This window comes from Schistocerca cancellata, chromosome 4 (assembly GCF_023864275.1).
Source record: "Schistocerca cancellata isolate TAMUIC-IGC-003103 chromosome 4, iqSchCanc2.1, whole genome shotgun sequence".
Taxonomy (NCBI): Eukaryota; Metazoa; Arthropoda; class Insecta; order Orthoptera; family Acrididae; genus Schistocerca; species Schistocerca cancellata.
Window position 1 is genome coordinate 437,924,352 of NC_064629.1, and position 21,053 is coordinate 437,945,404.

General features: G+C 43.8%; 1 long non-coding RNA gene and 1 pseudogene across 1 annotated transcript in view; both read left to right on the forward strand.

Annotated features, from left to right (window-relative positions):
* LOC126185147 (uncharacterized) overlaps positions 1 to 21,053 on the forward strand; it is a 94,036-nt gene that overhangs the window by 53,072 nt on the left and 19,911 nt on the right. The window lies entirely within an intron of this gene.
* LOC126185705 (5S ribosomal RNA) lies at positions 6,852 to 6,969 on the forward strand (annotated as a pseudogene).

The following is a 21,053-nucleotide window of genomic DNA, read 5'->3' on the forward strand; positions in this document are numbered from 1 at the left end:
TTCTGTAAATGGACGTTCATGCCACCTTTGTGACCTTCGTTGACCTTCAAAGACCTTACTGTTACGCATCATTGGATCCGTCTCGATAGCCGCTATCAGGAAATATGTACCAAACTATAGCACCCCATTTAATAAAACCAAGTTGACCTTCATATTTCTGAAGCGACCCCACCTAGCAGCAAAAAACCGACGTCATATTATGGCCCCCGTTGTCCCATGCAACATTTGTCCCACAAACTTTTCAGCTCCTATCATACCTTCGGAGTTATTCGTAGTGGTTGTTTGGTTGGTTGTTTTGGGGAAGGAGGCCAGACAGCGTGGTCATCGGTCTCATCGAATTAGGGAAGGATGGGGAAGGAAGTCGGCCGTGCCCTTTCAGAGGAATCATCCCGGCATTTGCCTGGAGTGATTTAGGGAAATCACGGAAAACGTAAATCAGGATGGCCGGACGCGGGATTGAACCGTCGTCCTCCCGAACGCGAGTCCAGTGTCTAACCACTGCGCCACCTCGCTCGGTATTCGTGGTGGCAATAGTTATGACTCACCCTGTATATCAGAACGACCGAGAGGTATGGTTTGGGAGAAAGGACTGACTCATTCCGAAACGTGCAGAGAAACATCAACAAGTGTGTCATTGACATTACTGTATCGAAGGTGCACAGCCGGCCTTCCGATGACCCCGGTGCGTGCGTGGGACACCGCCAGTGCCTAGGAATCTGCTGTGTCAGCGTCTGGTCACCCAACCTTGAAGGCATAGCGTCCCTAATCACGCCACGGCTAAGTGACCGCAGCGTGTGTTGGCTGCGCAATAGCCCGCGACTCGGCTCACTGTTCTCTGAAGCGCAGCTCGTGGACCAAGTGCAGAGCGCCTAAGGGAAAACCGTTGTCCGCTGTCGTTGCAGTGAGCCTTAGCAGCTCTGGTTGTCCGCCAGGGCAGCTCGGTCAGTGACCGCCAACAGCTCTGCACCATGGAGGCTCTGTTGTAACTGAAATGTATGGGTTCTCCGCAGTGTGTCAGTGCCCTGTGCTGCCCTTATTACTTCACACTGGTATACAGTGCCTGCTGGGCCGTACCTCATCGCCTGCGAGCGTTGTATACTTGTCTTGCAGAATCGTTTGCTAAATGCAGCCACCATCCGATGTGACTATTGGTAGTTGAACTACTACCTTCCAGCCACAATTGCGCGAAATTTACAAGAATTCCCCAAATCCGTGCCTGTACTTATTCGTGGCGCAGCAGTACTTAATGTATATCAGGTATCAAGAAACTCTTTTCCCGAGCCTACTAACACCTTATGTATATACGTGAGATTTTTCCCCCTTACGCTAATCAACTATTTCTAAAACTCCAATCCCTTTTCTCTAGTAATTTAATTACAAGCTACTATGCGGTGCTGCAAGCAAATCGCTCGTCGTCATGATCGCTGTAGATTTTGTACATCTTCCAGATGCAACACGCCGGTTAAGGTATACTGTAGCAAGCTTATGTTACCCCTTAGATTCGTGAAGTCAACTACAGGTTTCTTATGTGGAAATAACACGTTCTTCGCTGAATGAGTGAGGTAAGCGATTGTCAGTAATTTTTTTTCTTTGATGAAGTCTGACACTTTAACGTCGTAAAAATCATTGCGCAAATCTTGTTAGTAAGGAACTGGGAGAAATTTAGACTTCATATGCTACAGAATAGAAAATGTCGTGTGGAACTGTTGGCCAACAATTTACCTACGCTCTTGGTGACTAAATTTTAAACGGTTTCCTACAGTATCCCTACTATGCACCTTTCCCTTGCAATATGTATGTGTTGAGACTTCCGTTTAATCTTTTTGAGTGATTGATGGGATGACCGTTAATCGTAGTGTCGAGTTTGTATTGTTGATGACAGTGAAAGACAAAGCCAGAGAGGGAAACCCGACACCTAGGGATAGCCTCCTGCTCTCGAATGTCAATAAGGGGACCATACTGTAAAACGACTTTATTCAAAGGACTCATAGTCACCAAGGGACACCGAGCGAGGTGGCGCAGTGGTAGCACACTGGACTCGCATTCGGGAGGACGACGGTTCAATCCCGCGTCCGGCCGTCCTGATTTAGGTTTTCCGTGATTTCCCTAAATCGCTGCAGGCAAATGCTGGGATGGTTCCTTTGAAAGGGCACGGCCGACTTCCTTCCCCATCCTTCCCTTATCCGATGAGACCGATGACCTCGCTGTTTGGTCTCTTCCCCCAAACAACCCAACCCTCATTTTTGATCACCAAGGGACTCAAGCCCTTATGGCTGGCTCTGAGCACTATGGGACTTAACAGCGGAGGTCATCAGTCCCCTAGAACTTAGAACTACTTCTAACTAACCTAAGGACATCACACACATCTATGCCCGAGGCAGGATTCGAACCTGCTACCGTAGCGGTCGCGCGGTTCCACACTGAAGCGCCTAGAACCGCTCGGCCACTCCGGCCGGCCAAGCCCTCACTTCATGAAATACTGCTGAGAAATTTCGAGTGAAACCGAGTAAATTGGCACGTAGTTTGATCACATTGAAAGTTGTGCCATCATCACGCCTCCTCTAGCTGCTTGAATACTTGTAATAAAAGTGACTTCTGCCACCATAAACCGAGCCACCTAACTCCATGTCTAGTGCTCGAACGTTTCGTGAATTAGATACATCGACTACAAACGAAGGTGAGCAGAGCAACACAGGAGGTTGATCAGATTACTCCTGCCACCTAACAAACTGCAAGAACAATACAGGAGTCCTGACATAGTAGGCTGCTACTCGACATCACAGTTTCCAATCACGAAGCGCCACTGGAGATTATATAGTGGAATTCCACACTATCTTTCTCTGCGTAATCTTTCCACAGGGCATAGGGGTTGTCCATTATGTGGTTCTGCAAACGTTTCAGAAGTCCACATAGGCAATAATTCATGAGTCTCTCATTAGAATTGTTTGAGTCAACGACATATATTACTAAAGTCATCGTATTCCGAACCCAGTAAAAAAATTGAAATCTAGCGACTCCTTTCTTAGCATTGCCGATAAAAGGCGGTTTGTCTCTTACCAGCCAGATAAATGTCTGTAATTACCCGAATGACACTGGTATGTAGTAGATAAACGTGGGCATTTGACCGATGTGACTTCTTTCCATTTTGACACAGCACGTGTTTTCCATACACTTTCCAGAACTACGTGCTATGTTCCAATATGATATGGCACAATGTTGAGCTCTTACTGTTGTATAAGTGGGTGAAGACAGTGATAAATTATACGGTCTGGCAGAGCACTGTGCCATGTTTAAGGTCTTGACTGAGTCACATTTGTAAATAAGTCCTCCTGAAATATTAGTCGCCAAGGTACATTATGCCTCTCAGGCACTTCTGTCACAGACAACAACACAATATTTCTTTTCTTTTTGTAATCTAGAGTAACATTAAATGTTATATTAGCTGATACTGCATTCTTTAAAGGAGACGTAAATAACTTCTTTCTTGAATGGTGTTCAGCAAAGACTAACACAGAGGCACATTTTGCTCTTTCCTCAGGTGCCCTGAAAAGGATATTGCAGAGAGGCAATTAATTGAAGATGATAAGGTGGTCGCACCAGTAATAGCTACATTTTTGTTCCCCGTAGATGGTGGGTCTATGATCATTGTGAACCTAAATGGGAAACTATACAAAACATTAGGAAATATGAAGCCGGGAGCAGTAGCACATGAAGGTGGTCAACTGGAGAAGAAGTTGCAAAATCTACTGACTTTTCCAAGTGCAGCATCTACTGTAGCTACTCAGTCTCGTCACCACACCATACTGTCATCCTCTTTTGCTTACCATGCTATGGGAAGTATGTGTCGACGTCCAGTCGTCCATGGCTCTGACGACCAACGAGCAGATTTCAATTATCTGGAAGAAACTGCAGCTCAGCAGGACTGCCCTGACGTGAGCCTCAAAACACCATACACTCTCAAGCTTAGCTCCTCCGCTCCTGAAGGTCCAGGTGACTTTGTTGACCAGAACAGTGCTCCTCAATCTACTGTTACACTGCTGAAAGGAGATGAACAGCAGCTGTCTGGTCGCCTACCAAAGGAGCGTTGGGAAAATTCATATTCCGACTCGACAGGCGCGCCTGCAGTACGGGAGGTCTACAGTTATATGCCTTCTCAGACATCGGAGGCCTGCGCATCTGCATCCGCTGCACTGGACAGTTACAGCAACACACAGCCTGGTGCTACATCTGCTGATAAGCCTGCTGTGGGAGCAGGACTCCAACAAGAGCAGCTGTGGCAGCACCCTCCCCAGCTCCCGACAGCTGTGATTCAAGTACCGGAATATAAGGCACTGTCGTGGAGTCTATGTATTTTCGCCTGTTTGCTCCCCACCTCTCCTGGGTATGTTGGTCACAATACGAATCCACAACCTGCTGCAGGAACACTTCTTCTTCTGCAAAATGAAAAGGCTGGGAATCCGACTGCTTTCGCAGGACCTGCAAGAGAAGCTGTGCTAGCCTGCAGTTGGGACCCTGAGAAACCCTTTAACCAGGACGGTCAGCACTAGGGGCTAATAATGGGCCCCTGCTGTCTTACATCTGCAGAAGGTAGATCTAATCAAAATTAAAATCACCTCTAACGACTAGATAGCACAGTTCCAACGTGAAATGGCCAAGTGCACGGCAAAAGGTACTACATAAAGTGACTGTCAGGTCTGTTACAGTACGTATGGTAGGTAATATTGACCCATATTGCAAAACATCTATCCTTGGAGGTTACTAAGGATGGTTGTTTGACCTGCAAAGATGTGATCCTTCAGTAAGACGGGACGCCAATCTGAAACTGCGAATAATGCTCATATGTTGAACTGTATCAACGGCAAAAGAATACTGTAGACACTCGCGGCATTGAAACCGTTGCATGGTTTGTGATTCTGCGTTGCACACGACGAAGACGTGCTTCTCATCCTGGAAGTTAAGGCCCAAGGGATGTCTACCGCCCGCCGTGAATTGCGTCACCATGCGGATGTGGTACTGATGGGCATGTGGTCAGCACACCGCTCTCCCGATCGTTTTTGCAGCTTTTCCAGACCATGGGGCCGCTACTACTCAGTCAAGTACTCAGTTGGCGTCACGAGGCTAAGTGCTCTCCGCACCAGTCCTCCCACCAAGGAAAAATCCTTGGCAGTACGGGGAATCGAACCCAGGTCCACGTCAGCCATCTACAGTGACGACTCAGCTATGTAGGTGGACACGCAGGACAGAGGTTAGAGTGAATTAAACCTGCTAGCCTCCCACATGTACAGCGTTCTTACAGCTTCACCTGCCGAAATAAACTTGTTATGACTTAGCAGAAAACTACAGGCGTCCAAGGTCTATGACACAGCAGGTTCCTACTATGGGGCTTACTTCCATCCCACCCTCACAAGTGTAATGTAGTCGCCGTCAATAAACACGTACATTACTGGACATTAAAACTGCTACCCGACGGAGATGACGTGCTACAGTCGCGAAATTTAACCGGCAGGAAGAAGATGCTGTAATATGCAAATGATTAGCTTTTCAGAGCATTCACATGGTTGGCGCCGGTGGCGGCACCTACAACGTGCTGACATAAGGAAAGTTTCCAACCGATTTCTCATACACAAACAGCAATTGACCGGCGTTGGCTGGTGAAACGCTGTTGTGATGCCTCGTGTAAGGAGGAGAAATGCGTACCATCACATTTCCGACTTTGGTAAAGGTCGGATTGTAGCCTATCGCGATTGCGTTTTATCGTATCGAGACATTGCTGCTCGCGTTGGTCGAGATCCAATGACTGTTAGCAGAATATGGAATCGGTGGGTTCAGGAGGGTAATACGGAACGCCGTGTTGGATCCCAACGGCCTCGTATCACTAGCAGTCGAGATGACAGGAATCTTATCCGCATGGCTGTAACGGATCGTGCAGCCACATCTCGATCCCTGAGTCAACAGATGGGGAAGTTTGCAAGACAACAACCATCTGCACGAACAGTTCGACGACGTTTGCAGCAGCATGGACTAACAGCTTGGAGACCATGGCTGCGGTTACCCTTGACGCTGCATCACAGAGAGGAGCGCCTGCGATGGTGTACTCAACGACGAACCTGGGTGCACGAATGGCAAAACGTCATTTTTTCGGATGAATCCAGGTTCCGTTTACAGCATCATGATGGTCGCATCCGTGTTTGGCGACATCGCAGTGAACGCACATTGGAAGCGTATATTCGTCATCGCCATACTGGCGTATCACCAGGCGTGATGGTATGGGGTGCCATTGGTTACACGTCTCGGTCACCTCTTGTTCGCATTGACGGCACTTTGAACAGTGGACGTTACATTTGAGATGTGTTACGACCCGTGGCTCTACCCTTCATTCGATCCCTGCGAAACCCTACATTTCAGCAGGATAATGCACGACCGCATGTTGCAGGTCCTGTACGGGCCTTTCTGGATACAGAAAATGTTCGACAGCTGCCCTGGCCAGCACATTCTCCAGATCTCTCGCCAACTGAAAACGTCTGGCCAATGGTGGCCGAGCAACTGGCTCGTAACAATACGCCAGTCACTACTCTTGATGAACTGTGGTATCGTGTTGAAGCTGCATGGGCAGCTTTACCTGTACTCGCCATCCAAGCCCTGATTTTCTCAATGCCCATGAGTAACAGGGCCGTTATTATGGCCATAGGTGGTTGTTCTGGGTACCGATTTCTCAGGATCTATGCACCCAACTTGCGTGAAAATGTAATCACATGTCAGTTCTAGTATAATATATTTGTCCAATGAATGCCCGTTTATCATCTGCATTTCTTCTTGGTGTAGCAATTTTAATGGCCAGTAGTGTATAAAGCGCCAACGGCATTGCCGCAGTGGTAACGTCGGTTCCCGTCCGATCACCGAAGTTAAGCGCTGTCGGGCTGGGCTAGCACTTGAATGGGAGACCATCCGGTCTACCGAGCGCTGTTGGCAAGTGGGGTGCATTCAGCTCTTGTGAGGCAAACTGAGGAGCTACTTGATTAAGAAGTAGCGGATCCTGTGTCGGAAACTGACATTCGGCCGGGAGAGCAGTATGCTGACCACTTGCCCCTCCATATCCGCATTCAGTGACGCCTGTAGGCTGAGGATGACACGGTGGCCGGTTCGTACCGTTGGGCCTTCATGACCTGTTCGGGAGGAGTTTAGTTTTTTTAGTGTATAAAGCGTGCGAGAAACTTTTGTATACATCCGAAGGCTAAATAGCAGAAGTGAAATGGTTAATTTGAGAGTTTCTTTGAATGATGGAAAATTCTTTTCACATTTAAACAACTGCTCACAATTTCGGCCTTCTCGACTCATGCAGCACCACCATTGCTGGTCTAGCCAGTACCTACGAGCGCACCGGTGCTTTTATTAGTCAATATCGGTGTGGGTAGCGCACGACCTAATTTGTTACCCTCATTCATTAAGATAGCATAGGGGTCGGTCATACAGCGTCGCTTTAAGGCCCATGCATTTAATACAGAACTGATCCTCATACACTTTTTAGTAAGTAGGTAAGGCAGCGCATAATACATATAAATAAGTGAAATGACTAGGTAAACACCGTCGGATTAATGATAATGACGAAAACTGATATCATGTCTACCCAGGAAATCTTGAGCTTTCTGCAATAGCACCACATCTCGAAGACTTGTTTTGTGTTTTTAGCTCCTCCGAGTGTCCGTGTTTCACTTCCATATGGCAGGCACACTCGAAACAAATGTCTTTATGAGGACTTTTCTTAGATGTTTTTCTATGCTGGTAGAAGTGCAAAGGTTTCTTATTTAATCAAAAGTAGCTTTTGCCCCGTGGATTCGGCTTGCAGTGTCCTTCCTCGATCTTCCGTTTGATGTAGCTTTACTCCCTACGTCTGCCCACTTTTAGCTGCTCTGCGGCGGACTTTTAACTTTCCCAGCACCCTACCTTCGGTGTTGGGCGACAATGCCTAAACAGTAGCTTTAGTTTTACATTTTATTCGTGAGGGTGGGTTTTATCATTTGATACAAGTTTTAGCGCATGTCCTTTGTCGCTCTGTGTCCTCCACCCTGGTGTGTGTCCTCACTGTTAAGTGGGCATTGCGAAACGATCTTTTGTCTGTTCAGCAATAAGATTTTTTAACAATTTTTATTAATTTTCGCATAATTGGAAGAGATGAGGCTGGTTTCCAACTGTGCTAGCATCGCTTCTGATTTTTCTACATCTTCACTTAACCTGAGAGATCTTCAGCAAATCTCAGCACGTCTGTTTTATTACCATGAATTATAATTCCTCCTATTGCTGCTAGTTTCTCCTTAACGTAAGCTATTGCCGACTGAATGTATCCATTGACCAAGACAGGTGTGAGCAGCTCTGCCATACACCCTTCTTAAATAGTAGCCGTTCAACGCTAAAGTTCATTATTTTTACTAACCACTGCAAAAATGAAATACTTCCATTATATGCGAGTATAAATATCAGCTACAGCTAATAATTACAGTTCACAGCTGCCTCAAGTCCCACAGACAACAGTTAAGTTCGTAAAACCATGCTGAATCAATCACCAAAAACACACTCAAATGATCTAAGTCCAGTGAAAAGTCGAAGTACTTAACTCGCGCATACAAAATAATTCCAAATCCAACGAAAAGTTTTAGTATATGCCCCCATTCAACTGCTTAGCCACACAGCCCTCTCGGCAAAAGCACAATGAACACTGTCAGCAAAAGAACGAAGACCATAGAACAAGAACAAAGACCATGCATGCCCTAAAGATCGCCCTAAATACTTTCTGTGTCGTCACATTACTCAATCCATATTTCTTGTGGTGAAAATTTTTCGTGGCAGCTAAATAAAAGCTGCAGTAGTTTACAATAAAAACGCCTTTTGCATGCCGCACGTAACTTCTATATTTCTTACTGTTTTAATTATGCGGTTTTCGTCACTGTCACATATTTTGTTATAGATTTAAAAAGAGTCCAAGGAACTTTTTTATAATAAAATGGAAAAGTGCTTATGGTAAAATGTCTAATTCTTTATCTGAAAAAGGGGACTGATGACCTCAGAAGTTAAGTCCCATAGTGCTCAGAGCCATTTGAACCATTTGAACCTTATCTGAAAACCATGTATCTCTTCCTCATATGGCAAAGTGGTTGAAAGCCTCCTTTCTTTGTATAGTCACCGTGGTTTTGTAACATGTCAGTTGCCGTTTCTTTGTCTTGGGTGTCATCTGTTTTTGGCAGTGTTGCTAGCTTTCTCGGATTTTATTTTCACTTTTTTTTTTGTCTCAAAGTATGTGTGTTGATATAAGTTGGTTTGTGTGTGTGTGTCCGTATTTTTTTATAGCCCCTACTTGGGAGAGTAATGAGATTTGTGATTATCTATTGGGATATTTGTCTGCTACACAGTGTCCCAGCAGGAATGTTCAGTCTTCAGGGACATGGCACGAACGTTCATTTGAAGTAGAAACTTCACATGGGCATGTGAGCAGCAAATAATCAGGAAAAGCGAAAAACTGATATATCCTAAACTATTCTATGAAACACAATGCTGTTTTCACAGTTAATTCCGAGTTGAGATACTGAATTTGATCCCACTTTGCAACAGATCAAAATTTGATTAGAATGGCTCTAAAATCAATTTATGTTTTGGAAAATATACATTTTGATCGGTCACCTAGGATGTTACATATTTTGATGGGTTTTCACTATTCAATCTTCATTAATTTACGAACCTTAATACCTGAAAATAATTATTAACTTACAGTAATTTTCAATTGCTTAACATTAATTATAGAACTTATAACAATTTAATATTAATATTTACTTGAAATATCGCTACAAAGCCTTAAATTACATAAAAGACTGTTCAATAGAATAATTTGCTACAGGCAGTTTAATTAAATTTTGTTCATTGCTGGTTCTTCTTGTAAAGAATCACATCCGTTATCTTCTGAAGTGTAGTTGCTGCAGTCTGTGAAAAAAATTTAGTTGTTCTTCATCTTTCAGTTGTGTGCCAAACCTTAAAGTGAGCACTTTCTTCACATCATCCCTTTTCTCTAACTTTATCATATCTGACAAAGCTATTATAGGTCTTTCGGTAGCAGAGAACATCTTATGTCCACGTTTTGCCAATGTTGTGAATAATTTAGAAGGGCCATCGAAGTAATAATGAATTTCTGTTTTAAATTTTATATCCTGATCACCGACATGGTTCAGTTTTGACTTTTCAAAACTATTATTTTTACTCCACTGATACCATCCATCTTTTTCCGTTCCTTTGAAGTTCATCAAGGTTCTTAAGCTCCCAGTCTTTTCCAGTTACCCATGTTTCCCCCGGTTTCCCCAACTTCGTTGTAGATCTGTACATACTTCTCTGGATTCAAAATAACTGGAATTTGACGCATTATTCTCTCAACTCGTCCAAAGACGCTGTCTGCAGGTAAAAAAGAATGTCTTCGATCTGGAAAATATAAATACACATCCCTTATATACAAATGGAGAACTTATCAGTAGCCAGAATGCAATAGCATGAAACAGATGTCGATTTTTATTCCTGCCATCACAGCCATCACCAAAGAGTCTGAGAGATATGGTAGTCTGGCCAAAGGATGTTTTAGAAAGAAAATCTGTGATGGCTGATACAATTTCTTGTGGCCCACTTCCAGCTTGAGCTTCATTCCATACATAGAAAACAGGGTGTGTGGTTTCTATATTTGTTACACATAAGCTAGAAAATGCAATTTGTCGGGCATAATATGCCTCTTCAATAATCAGTTTTGGCAGAGGCTGGACTTACTGCAAGTAAAATGCAAAGGTTTTACTTCGATGTGTCGAGTGCTTCATTAATTTATGAAAAGCTCGAGATTTCAGCCTATGAGCATGAAGTTCAGTCATTAACTTCTTGTGATTTGTATCTACAGCACTTTGAATTTCATGCCGCATTCTGAGATATTAACTGCGTCCATCACCGGCAGGGGACGCAAAGCCCAAATTGAATTTGAAGTGGAAAATTATGGTGAAGAATAATCTTTTAACTTTGAGATCAGTTGCTGCTGACTTGTATAATTTTAAAATATTGTGTATTTTTAATTCACACGACAGATACAGTCTTTGGCTTTTGTTCCTATTGTAATGACTTACAGAGGCTTTTAATTTTGATAAGAATTCTACCACATGCTTTCTTTTAGTTTCATACTTTGCGATCTTATGATCACAGCCTCTTTTATCTGTTAGTCCTCTCCCAGATGCAATTCCTTTCGCAATGATATTTAATCTTGTTTGTCCAATAACAAAGAGTTTCTGAAAAATGCAGCACGTGCTGGAATTTTCTCACCCTCTTATATCACGTGCTGTTTACAAAAACCTATGTTAGCATGCGATAGTTACCTACTTAACTTTGTGAAATAATGATGTTCTTTGTTTAGATCGGCACGTTGGAGCATTAACTGCAAGAGTTCCAGAGTTTGTTGGATCATCTCCTGTTTAGTATGGGTAGAAACATATACTTCACTAAGAAGAAATGAAAAATAGTGCGAATCTGTATTAAATCCCCAAATTACTTGATATTTCATTGTGACAGTTGTTGGTTTTTACTTTGGCACTTTCTCCGCAGATGTGCCGACGTTTTGGACTGCTTACGTCCAGATGATACGATATTTTTTCATCGTCGTGTTTTTCATTCCGTGTAGAAAACACATTGCTTTTGGTTCTACGTAGAACTTTTACTGGGATAGAGCAGCAATTAAAACGACCTTCTCTATGTTGGCAGAGAGGATCAAAATTCATTAAATAAGGATCTTTATCACGATATCTAGGACAAAAAGAATAAGAAAGTGCTATTTCTTGTGGCATTATTTACGATGAATGTTACGGAAACAAATTCTATTTTTGTAATAAGAAGGTATAAAAGGATTTACCTGCTTTCTTCATTCTTTTTCTTGTTTCACGATCTTTACGCTTCTTCCCTATAGTCACAGTTTCCTCTTCTAAATCCGTTGGACACAAAACACAACAGAATACTGCTGCTGTGCAGTGCTAACAGTAACGATTTTGCTAAAACGATGTCAAACAATACCAGAAGGCAACAAAGCTTTGAACAGCCGCAAGCATTGACAAAAGTTAACGTCGACAGTACTGCCAAAGCAGATGAAACAAAAGCAAACTGAAACGAAAATGGTGGACATTATACGTTCTGATTCATTCAGTCATGTAGACAATATACATTCGGTTTAGCCGGCCGCTGTGGCCGAGCGGTTCTAGATGCTTCAGTCTGGAACCGCGCTGCTGCTACGGATGCAGGTTCGAATCCTGCCTCGGTCAGCAGGATGTCTTTAGGTTAGTTAAGGTTTAATTAGTTGTAAGTCTAGGGGACTGCTGGCCTCCGATGTTAAGTCCCATAGTGCTTAGAGCCATTTGATTTTTTTAACCGCTCGTTTTCAAGATACTTTTCCGGTGTTACAATATACAGATAGACACATCTGATTGGTGTGTTATGAATAGTACATAAAATACCACTCGAAACTACATGAAACTCAATTTTGTCCACAGGTGGACAATATACGTTTTGATTGGTTGCTCCTCATGTGCCTTACTCTGAATAGTTTTCGAGATAGAAATAATTTACTGTAGATTTGTTTCTGGGCTACTGGTGCGCATGGATGTGTCTTACTCACCCAACCTCTTTGACGTTTTGTTGTAGTCCAGCCTACCTCACTACTCTCAGCCCCTTTGCTCAGGATATCTTTCTGGCATTAAACTAGCCTGCTTAGTGCACAGTTGTCTATCGTGTGTTGTAAGTGAAGTAGTGCGACGTAGCTGCCCGCATTAGGGAACGTCTAGAAGCACTCAGACAAACAACGCAAGATGGTCTCCCAAGGGTGCACGAAAGCACTGAAATTTACACTGGGAGATTCTAACACTTATTATGAATCATGCAACACGTGTAATGTGATTTTGACGTTCATGTTTAGAGATGAATGTGTTAAAAATACGTAATTTTCAATTGATAGTTTGTAGAACGCAGGTTGTTATGTTTACTACTTGTTGTATATGAGTCCATGTGTAAACTTGATCATACAGTGAATAATACAGAAAATAAATAATAATCCGTATTACACAAGCTGTCTTCTGCTTCAAATGGTCGTTCCTGTCACGTCCCTGAACACTGACCAAAATGGTTCAAATGGCTCTGAGCACTATGGGACTTAACATCTGAGGTCATCAGTCCCCTAGAACTTAGAACTACTTAAACCTAACTAACCTAAGGACATCACACACAGCTATGCCCGAGGCAGGATTCGAACCTGCGACCGAAGCGGTCGCGCGGTTCCAGAGTGAAGTGCCTAGAACCGCTCGGCCACTTCGGCCGGCGAACACTGACCATTCCTCTGTATAATCAGTTAGTGTAAGCAATGTGTTTAGTTACATTCACTTTGTCAAGTAGTAGCTCCTTTTCTTCCTTTGTTTTGTATATATGATAATTTTCTTGTAAGGTCAGCAAGCGTCTTTCATTATTTATTTTAACTATTTTCGTGTCTTTCTCTCACGCAGTTGGTTTGTGATCCATTTCTATGAAATGTTATGCAAAAGTTGTGTGGCTTGCCGCTGCTGAAAAGCTCCGTGTTCAACAATGTGCACTGACTGATGTGCAACGGAAGACCTGTGCCTGCACCAGCATTGTACTCTGTCGTCAGATCTGCTTTAAAGGGCGGGGAAGCCTCCAAACTCCATGTTGCGTGATGAGTCGTGGACGTACAATGACTTGCCTCGTGCTCGAGGTTCCACTGTCCTTCAACCACCTTCCGTAGATCCTCACAACAGTGGGACATGAACAGCCGAACAGCTCCTCCCTTTCCGAGATGCTCATTGCCACGTGCCCAGACATAAAAACCGCCTCTTCTCAATGTCGCTTATAGCAGTGGTTTTACCATTTCCCGTCAGTGTCGTCGCAACAATGATACTTCATTCGTCTCATCTCCGCTAATAAAACTTTGCTTAAAGTGTCAGGGGGCCCTAACACCACCAGTCAGCATTCGCCGGGGGGGGGGGGGGGGGGGGAGCAGTCATTGAAAATAGTTTAGCTCAACAGTGTAGATATATTGTGGGCAGCGCTACATTTTATGAATTATACGCAGGGAAAAATGTGTTTCTGTGTAACTATTGTAATGCCTTGCCAAGTACCAGCATTTATGTAGATTCATATTCCGCATTTCGTTTTGCTTGTACTGGGTGAGCATCTTCGATGGCATAAATGCATATAGTATCGCCTGACAACTGACAACTTTTAATAACAAATTTACAGTAATTTCTCTACGACAGATGCGCTGCCATTCTACATCCGAAATATAGAACGCCTCCCAAGTTCGAACATTCTGAAGATAATCTTCTTTAAAGATAAAAACCGCCTTCCGAATTACCTCTATAATGTTGACTGGTGACTCGACCCTCTACAGGGATTCAGTCAGAGAGGATAGGTTCTTATGTAGTCGAGTGAAAATTAATATCACCCAACCTCCAACTAGAATAAGGCATGGTTTGCGTGAAACACGGCTTGTCCATTTCTGTACATCCTGTAATTAAACGCATATGAAAGCAACATGCATCGAAATTTGCGAGGCGTATTTGACGCAGTTCTTTATCATGGACCGATAACAAGTACTCGTATTTTATTTAACATATGGGAACATCGTAGCATTTTTTAACTTCGTCTTCGATAATCAGTTGTCAAAAAAAGAAAAATTAATTTACAGTACGTCATATGGATACTTAAATAATGGTCAATCTACACACTCTATCACATTTTATTGTTCAATATGAGCAGTACATATATACTAATCGGAAGTTTTATTGAAATACATCGTGGTCACAGGCTGAAAATAAATCCAGAAACCGTAGTATACCACCACTTCATTGATACGGAAGTTCCTTCGAAAAACAGATGGGACACTTAACATGTCTTTTTGTTAACTACTTACACCTACTGGCTATGTGCACGCGTTCAGTTCCAGGGCACTTGTGGAATCAAATCATGGCCCACTGCTGTGTGGGCGGAAATAAAGAGGCGGCTGTTGTGAGCACACCCACATAGTTGCTACTCAGAGACGCAAAGGGCGCTGGCCACTCATTCTACTTTTTTTCTGTCATGCTCGTTAAACTAACTAAATTGCCTAACATAAACTAGACTGGACACTGCTGCAAGCATCATAGCGCGTGAAGACTACGAATGACTCAAGTCCGTGGACGAAAACAAAGTAGAGAGCGAAAGTTTCAACTATAACGAACGACAGATCAAATCAGCAACAACAGATGGGCGCTGATAACCACGCTGTTTAGCGACCGTAAACATCAAACACACACAGCAACAACAGAGGTCAAACGGCTATCACAATGTGATATGTTTGATGCGACGCCTGACGTCGCAGCAGCCGAAAGCGGAAATACACTATGTGATGAAAAGTATCCGGACACCTGGCTGAAAATGACTTACAAGTTCGTGGCGCTCTCCATCGGTAATGCTGCAATTCAGTATGGTGTTGGCCCACCCTTAGCCTTGATGACGGCTTCAACTCTCGCTGGCATACGTTCAATTAGGTGCTGGAAGGTTTCTTGGGGAATGGCAGCCCATTCTTCACGAAGTGCTCCACTGAGGAGAGGTATCGGTGTCGGTCGGTGAGGCCTGGCACGAAGTAGGTGTTCCAAAACATCCCAGAGTTGTTCTATAGGATTCAGGTCAGGACTCTGTCCAGGCCAGTCCATTAAAGGGATGTTATTGTTGTGTAGCCGTGCATTATGAATAGCTGCTCGATCGTGTTGAAAGATGCAATCGCCATCCCCAAATTGCTTTTCAACAGTCTGAAGCAAGAAGGTGCTTGCAACATCAATGTGGGTCTGTGCTGTGATAGTGACACGCAAAACAACAAGAGGTGCAAGCCCCCTCAATGAAAAACACGACCACATCATAAAACCACCGCCTCTGAATTTTACTGTAAACACTACACACGCGGGCAGATGACGTTCACCGGGCATTCGCCATATCCATACCCTGCCCTCGGATAGTCACATTGTATACCGTGATTTCTCACTCCACACAACACTTTTCCATTGCTCAGTCGTCCAATGTTCACGCTCCTTGCACTAACCGAGGCGTCGTTTGGCATTTACCGGTATAATGTGTGGCTTATGAGCAGCCGCTCGACCATGAAATCCAAGTTTTCTCACCTCCCGCCTAACTGTCATAGTACTTTCAGTGGATCCTGATACAGTTTGGAATTCCTGTGTGATTGTCTGGTTAGATGTCTGCCTATTACACATTACTTCCTCTTCAACTGTTGGTGCTCTCTGTCAGTCAACAGACAAGGTCTGCCTGTATGCTCTTGTGTTGTACGTGTCCCTTCACGTTTCCACTTCACTATCACATATGAAACAGTGGACCTAGGGATGTTTAGGAGTGTGGAAATCTCGCATACAGACATATGCCACAAGAGACACCCAATCACCTGACCATGTTCGAAGTCCGTGAATTCCGCGGAGCGCCCCATTCTGCTCTCTTACAATGTCTAATGACTACTGAAGTCGCTAATATGTAGTACCTGGTAGTAGGTGGCACCACACTGAGCCTAATATGAAAAACGTATGTTTTTGGGGGTGCCCGGATACTTTTAATCACATAGTGTATGTGGAACTTCGCCGCCACTCACTGAGTTTGTCTCCATTTCGCTAAAGTGATGGGTTATTAGACTATTATTAGTGAGCAGTATAGCAGTGGGAGATCGGGGACAGACTATGTCACCGATGACATTATAGATATCGTCATCGGATTTCCCCACCCCTTCTCCATCCATACCTCTGACAAAATCGTGGGAAGTTCAAAAAGGGGCGAAAAATTAAAATTTTGGCGGTGGTTTTCTCCTACTCCTATGATGTCACTGTGGAAGTAGTGATGTTGTCCTAAGTATAAACTGGCGGCAAATTAAAAACCGAAGGTGGCGCATTGTCATGTTGGCTGATCTGAAATACTGCGACAAGCTGTATGACGTCAGAATCGACGATGGCAATACAAGATGGTTGATCTGGAATTCTGTAATGGGCTCTATGACGACAGAATCCAAGATGACAATCCAAGATGGCTGATGTGAAATATGGATCTATGATGTCAGAATCCAAGTTCTCTAATATAGGGTCTATGACATCAGATTACCAGCTGCGACGAAAGATGTTTCTTCCACCTGCTGCCCTAGGCATAGATTAGATTAGATTAATGCTAGTTCCATGGATCATGAATACGATATTTCGTAATGATGTGGAACGAGTCAAATTTTCCCATACATGACATAATTAAGTTAATTTAACAACATACTTAAGTTAATATAACATTTTTTTTATTTTTTGTGGTTTTTTTTATAGTTTTTTGATTTTTTTTGTTTTTTTCTTAATTTATTTCTAAAAATTCCCCTATGGAGTAGAAGGAGTTGTCATTCAGAAATTCTTTTAATTTCTTCTTCAATACTTGTTGGCTATCTGTCAGACTTTTGATACTATTTGGTAAGTGACCAAAGACTTTAGTGGCAGAATAATGCACCCCTTTCTGTGCCAATGTTAGATTTAATCTTGAATAGTGAAGATCATTCTTTCTCCTAGTATTGTAGTTATGCACACTGCTATTACTTTTGAATTGGGTTTGGTTGTTAATAACAAATTTCATAAGAGAGTATATATACTGAGAAGCTACTGTGAATATCCCTAGCTCCTTAAATAAATGTCTGCACGATGATCTTGGGTGGACTCCAGCTATTATTCTGATTACACGCTTTTGTGCAATAAATACTTTATTCCTCAGTGATGAATTACCCCAAAATATGATGCCATATGAAAGCAATGAGTGAAAATAGGCGTAGTAAGCTAATTTACTAAGATGTTTATCACCAAAATTTGCAATGACCCTTATTGCATAAGTAGCTGAACTTAAACGTTTCAGCAGATCATAAATGCGTTTCTTCCAATTTAATCTCTCATCAATGGACACTCCTAAAAATTTGGAATATTCTACCTTAGCTATATGCTTTTGATTAAGGTATATATTTATTAATGGCATCATACCATTCACTGTACGGAACTGTATGTAATGTGTCTTATCAAAATTCAGTGAGAGTCCGTTTACAAGGGACCACCTAGTAATTTTCTGAAAGACAGTATTGACAATTTCATCAGTTAATTCTTGTTTGTCAGGTGTGATTACTATACTTGTATCATCAGCAAAGAGAACTAAATTTGCCTCTTCATGAATATAGAATGGCAAGTCATTAATACACTCCTGGAAATTGAAATAAGAAAACCGTGAATTCATTGTCCCAGGAAGGGGAAACTTTATTGACACATTCCTGGGGTCAGATACATCACATGATCACACTGACAGAACCACAGGCACATAGACACAGGCAACAGAGCATGCACAATGTCGGCACTAGTACAGTGTATATCCACCTTTCGCAGCAATGCAGGCTGCTATTCTCCCATGGAGACGATCGTAGAGATGCTGGATGTAGTCCTGTGGAACGGCTTGCCATGCCATTTCCACCTGGCGCCTCAGTTGGACCAGCGTTCATGCTGGACGTGCAGACCGCGTGAGACGACGCTTCATCCAGTCCCAAACATGCTCAATGGGGGACAGATCCGGAGATCTTGCTGGCCAGGGTAGTTGACTTACACCTTCTAGAGCACGTTGGGTGGCACGGGATACATGCGGACGTGCATTGTCCTGTTGGAACAGCAAGTTCCCTTGCCGGTCTAGGAATGGTAGAACGATGGGTTCGATGACGGTTTGGATGTACAGTGCACTATTCAGTGTCCCCTCGACGATCACCAGTGGTGTACGGCCAGTGTAGGAGATCGCTCCCCACACCATGATGCCGGGTGTTGGCCCTGTGTGCCTCGGTCGTATGCAGTCCTGATTGTGGCGCTCACCTGCACGGCGCCAAACACGCATACGACCATCATTGGCACCAAGGCAGAAGCGACTCTCATCGCTGAAGACGACACGTCTCCATTCGTCCCTCCATTCACGCCTGTCGCAACACCACTGGAGGCGGGCTGCACGATGTTGGGGCGTGAGCGGAAGACGGCCTAACGGTGTGCGGGACCGTAGCCCAGCTTCATGGAGACGGTTGCGAATGGTCCTCGCCGATACCCCAGGAGCAACAGTGTCCCTAATTTGCTGGGAAGTGGCGGTGCGGTCCCCTACGGCACTTCGTAGGATCCTACGGTCTTGGCGTGCATCCGTGCGTCGCTGCGGTCCGGTCCCAGGTCGACGGGCACGTGCACCTTCCGCCGACCACTGGCGACAACACCGATGTACTGTGGAGACCTCACGCCCCACGTGTTGAGCAATTCGGCGGTACGTCCACCCGGCCTCCCGCATGCCCACTATACGCCCTCGCTCAAAGTCCGTCAACTGCACATACGGTTCACGTCCACGCTGTCGCGGCATGCTACCAGTGTTAAAGACTGCGATGGAGCTCCGTATGCCACGGCAAACTGGCTGACACTGACGGCGGCGGTGCACAAATGCTGCGCAGCTAGCGCCATTCGACGGCCAACACCGCGGTTCCTGGTGTGTCCGCTGTGCCGTGCGTGTGATCATTGCTTGTACAGCCCTCTCGCAGTGTCCGGAGCAAGTATGGTGGGTCTGACACACCGGTGTCAATGTGTTCTTTTTTCCATTTCCAGGAGTGTAGTTCTTAAATGTGCAATATCAAAGAGACTTTATAGTTCAGTTGTTGCTTCAGCAAAGAGACTTAGCACATTTATGGCTTTCACAATTATGTGCTGTTCAGATGACAGTACACTTGATGCTTTAGGACTGACAACTGTTATAGATTCATATAGTTTAATGTGAGGTGCATCCATTGCTGTAATTGATACATCGCTGTTCTGACATACAGTATCTATAAAAAAAGTCTTTCTCATGAAATGCACTCCATATATACTTTCCGTGCCATTCATTCAGTACAGGTGACAAAATTTAGCACAGGTCTTCGAAGTGTCAATGGACGGGACTATGATCATGGGCTGCCTGTTACCATGGACCAAACCATGGCATACAATAGGCAGAATCCCAAAGAATTAAAATGTAGTCTGCCTCGCATTTTTGTTCTTCTGCGACCTGCACTTACTTTCTTATTATTTTAGTATGAAGAAAATATATATTCATGGTTTAAGGACTCTTACGTATACATCAATATGTAAGATGACAACAGCTCTTCTGGTAGATGGATGGTGCTATGTAAATAACCATCTGATGTATGCCTTAAACCATGTGATATGAGGAATCACAATCATATATGACTGGAATTGTATATACTGAACAGAGTGGAATTAAAGTTGAAATATGTGAACCACACATACTTACAAGGTGTTAGGGGTACAGAAGGAAATGTCATCATAAATCTCGCACTGTCTCAGACCACAGAATCATGCAGTCATGTAGTGCATGGTGTGGGTGTTTTGTGTGCTGTATTAGGTGTGTTGGGTGTATGATGTGTGTGTGTGTGTGTGTGTGTGTGTGTGTGTGTGTGTGTGTGTGTCTGTGTGTGTGTGTGTGTCTGTGTCTGTGGTGGTGGGGTGTAGTGGTGTGTCAGTGTGTATGGTTTCCCACCTGTGGTGTGTCATGTGGTATGTGATGTGGCCTGTGGTGTGCTGTCTATGGTGGCTGTGGTGTTTGGTGAGTGGTGAGTTGTGTGTGTACTGTGTGTGATGTGGTGTACTATCATGTGTGGTGTGGTTTGTGGTGTGTTATGGTATTTGTGTGTGGTGTGTGTTGTGGTGTGGTGTAGTATGAGGTGTGCAGTTTGTGGTGTTTAATGAAAAGTGATGTGTGTGGTGTCAAAGACTTTCATGCTGCTTCTGCTACACCTCAAACCTTAGAAAGGTGCCTATGTACACCCTGAAAGCCTTCAAAGAATGAAATTCAGAGTACCTCTTATATCAATGCTAGTCATCTCTTCTCGTATTCCACTTACAAATGGAGAAATTGAAGAATATTCAGTGCCTCTGTACATTAGGTGT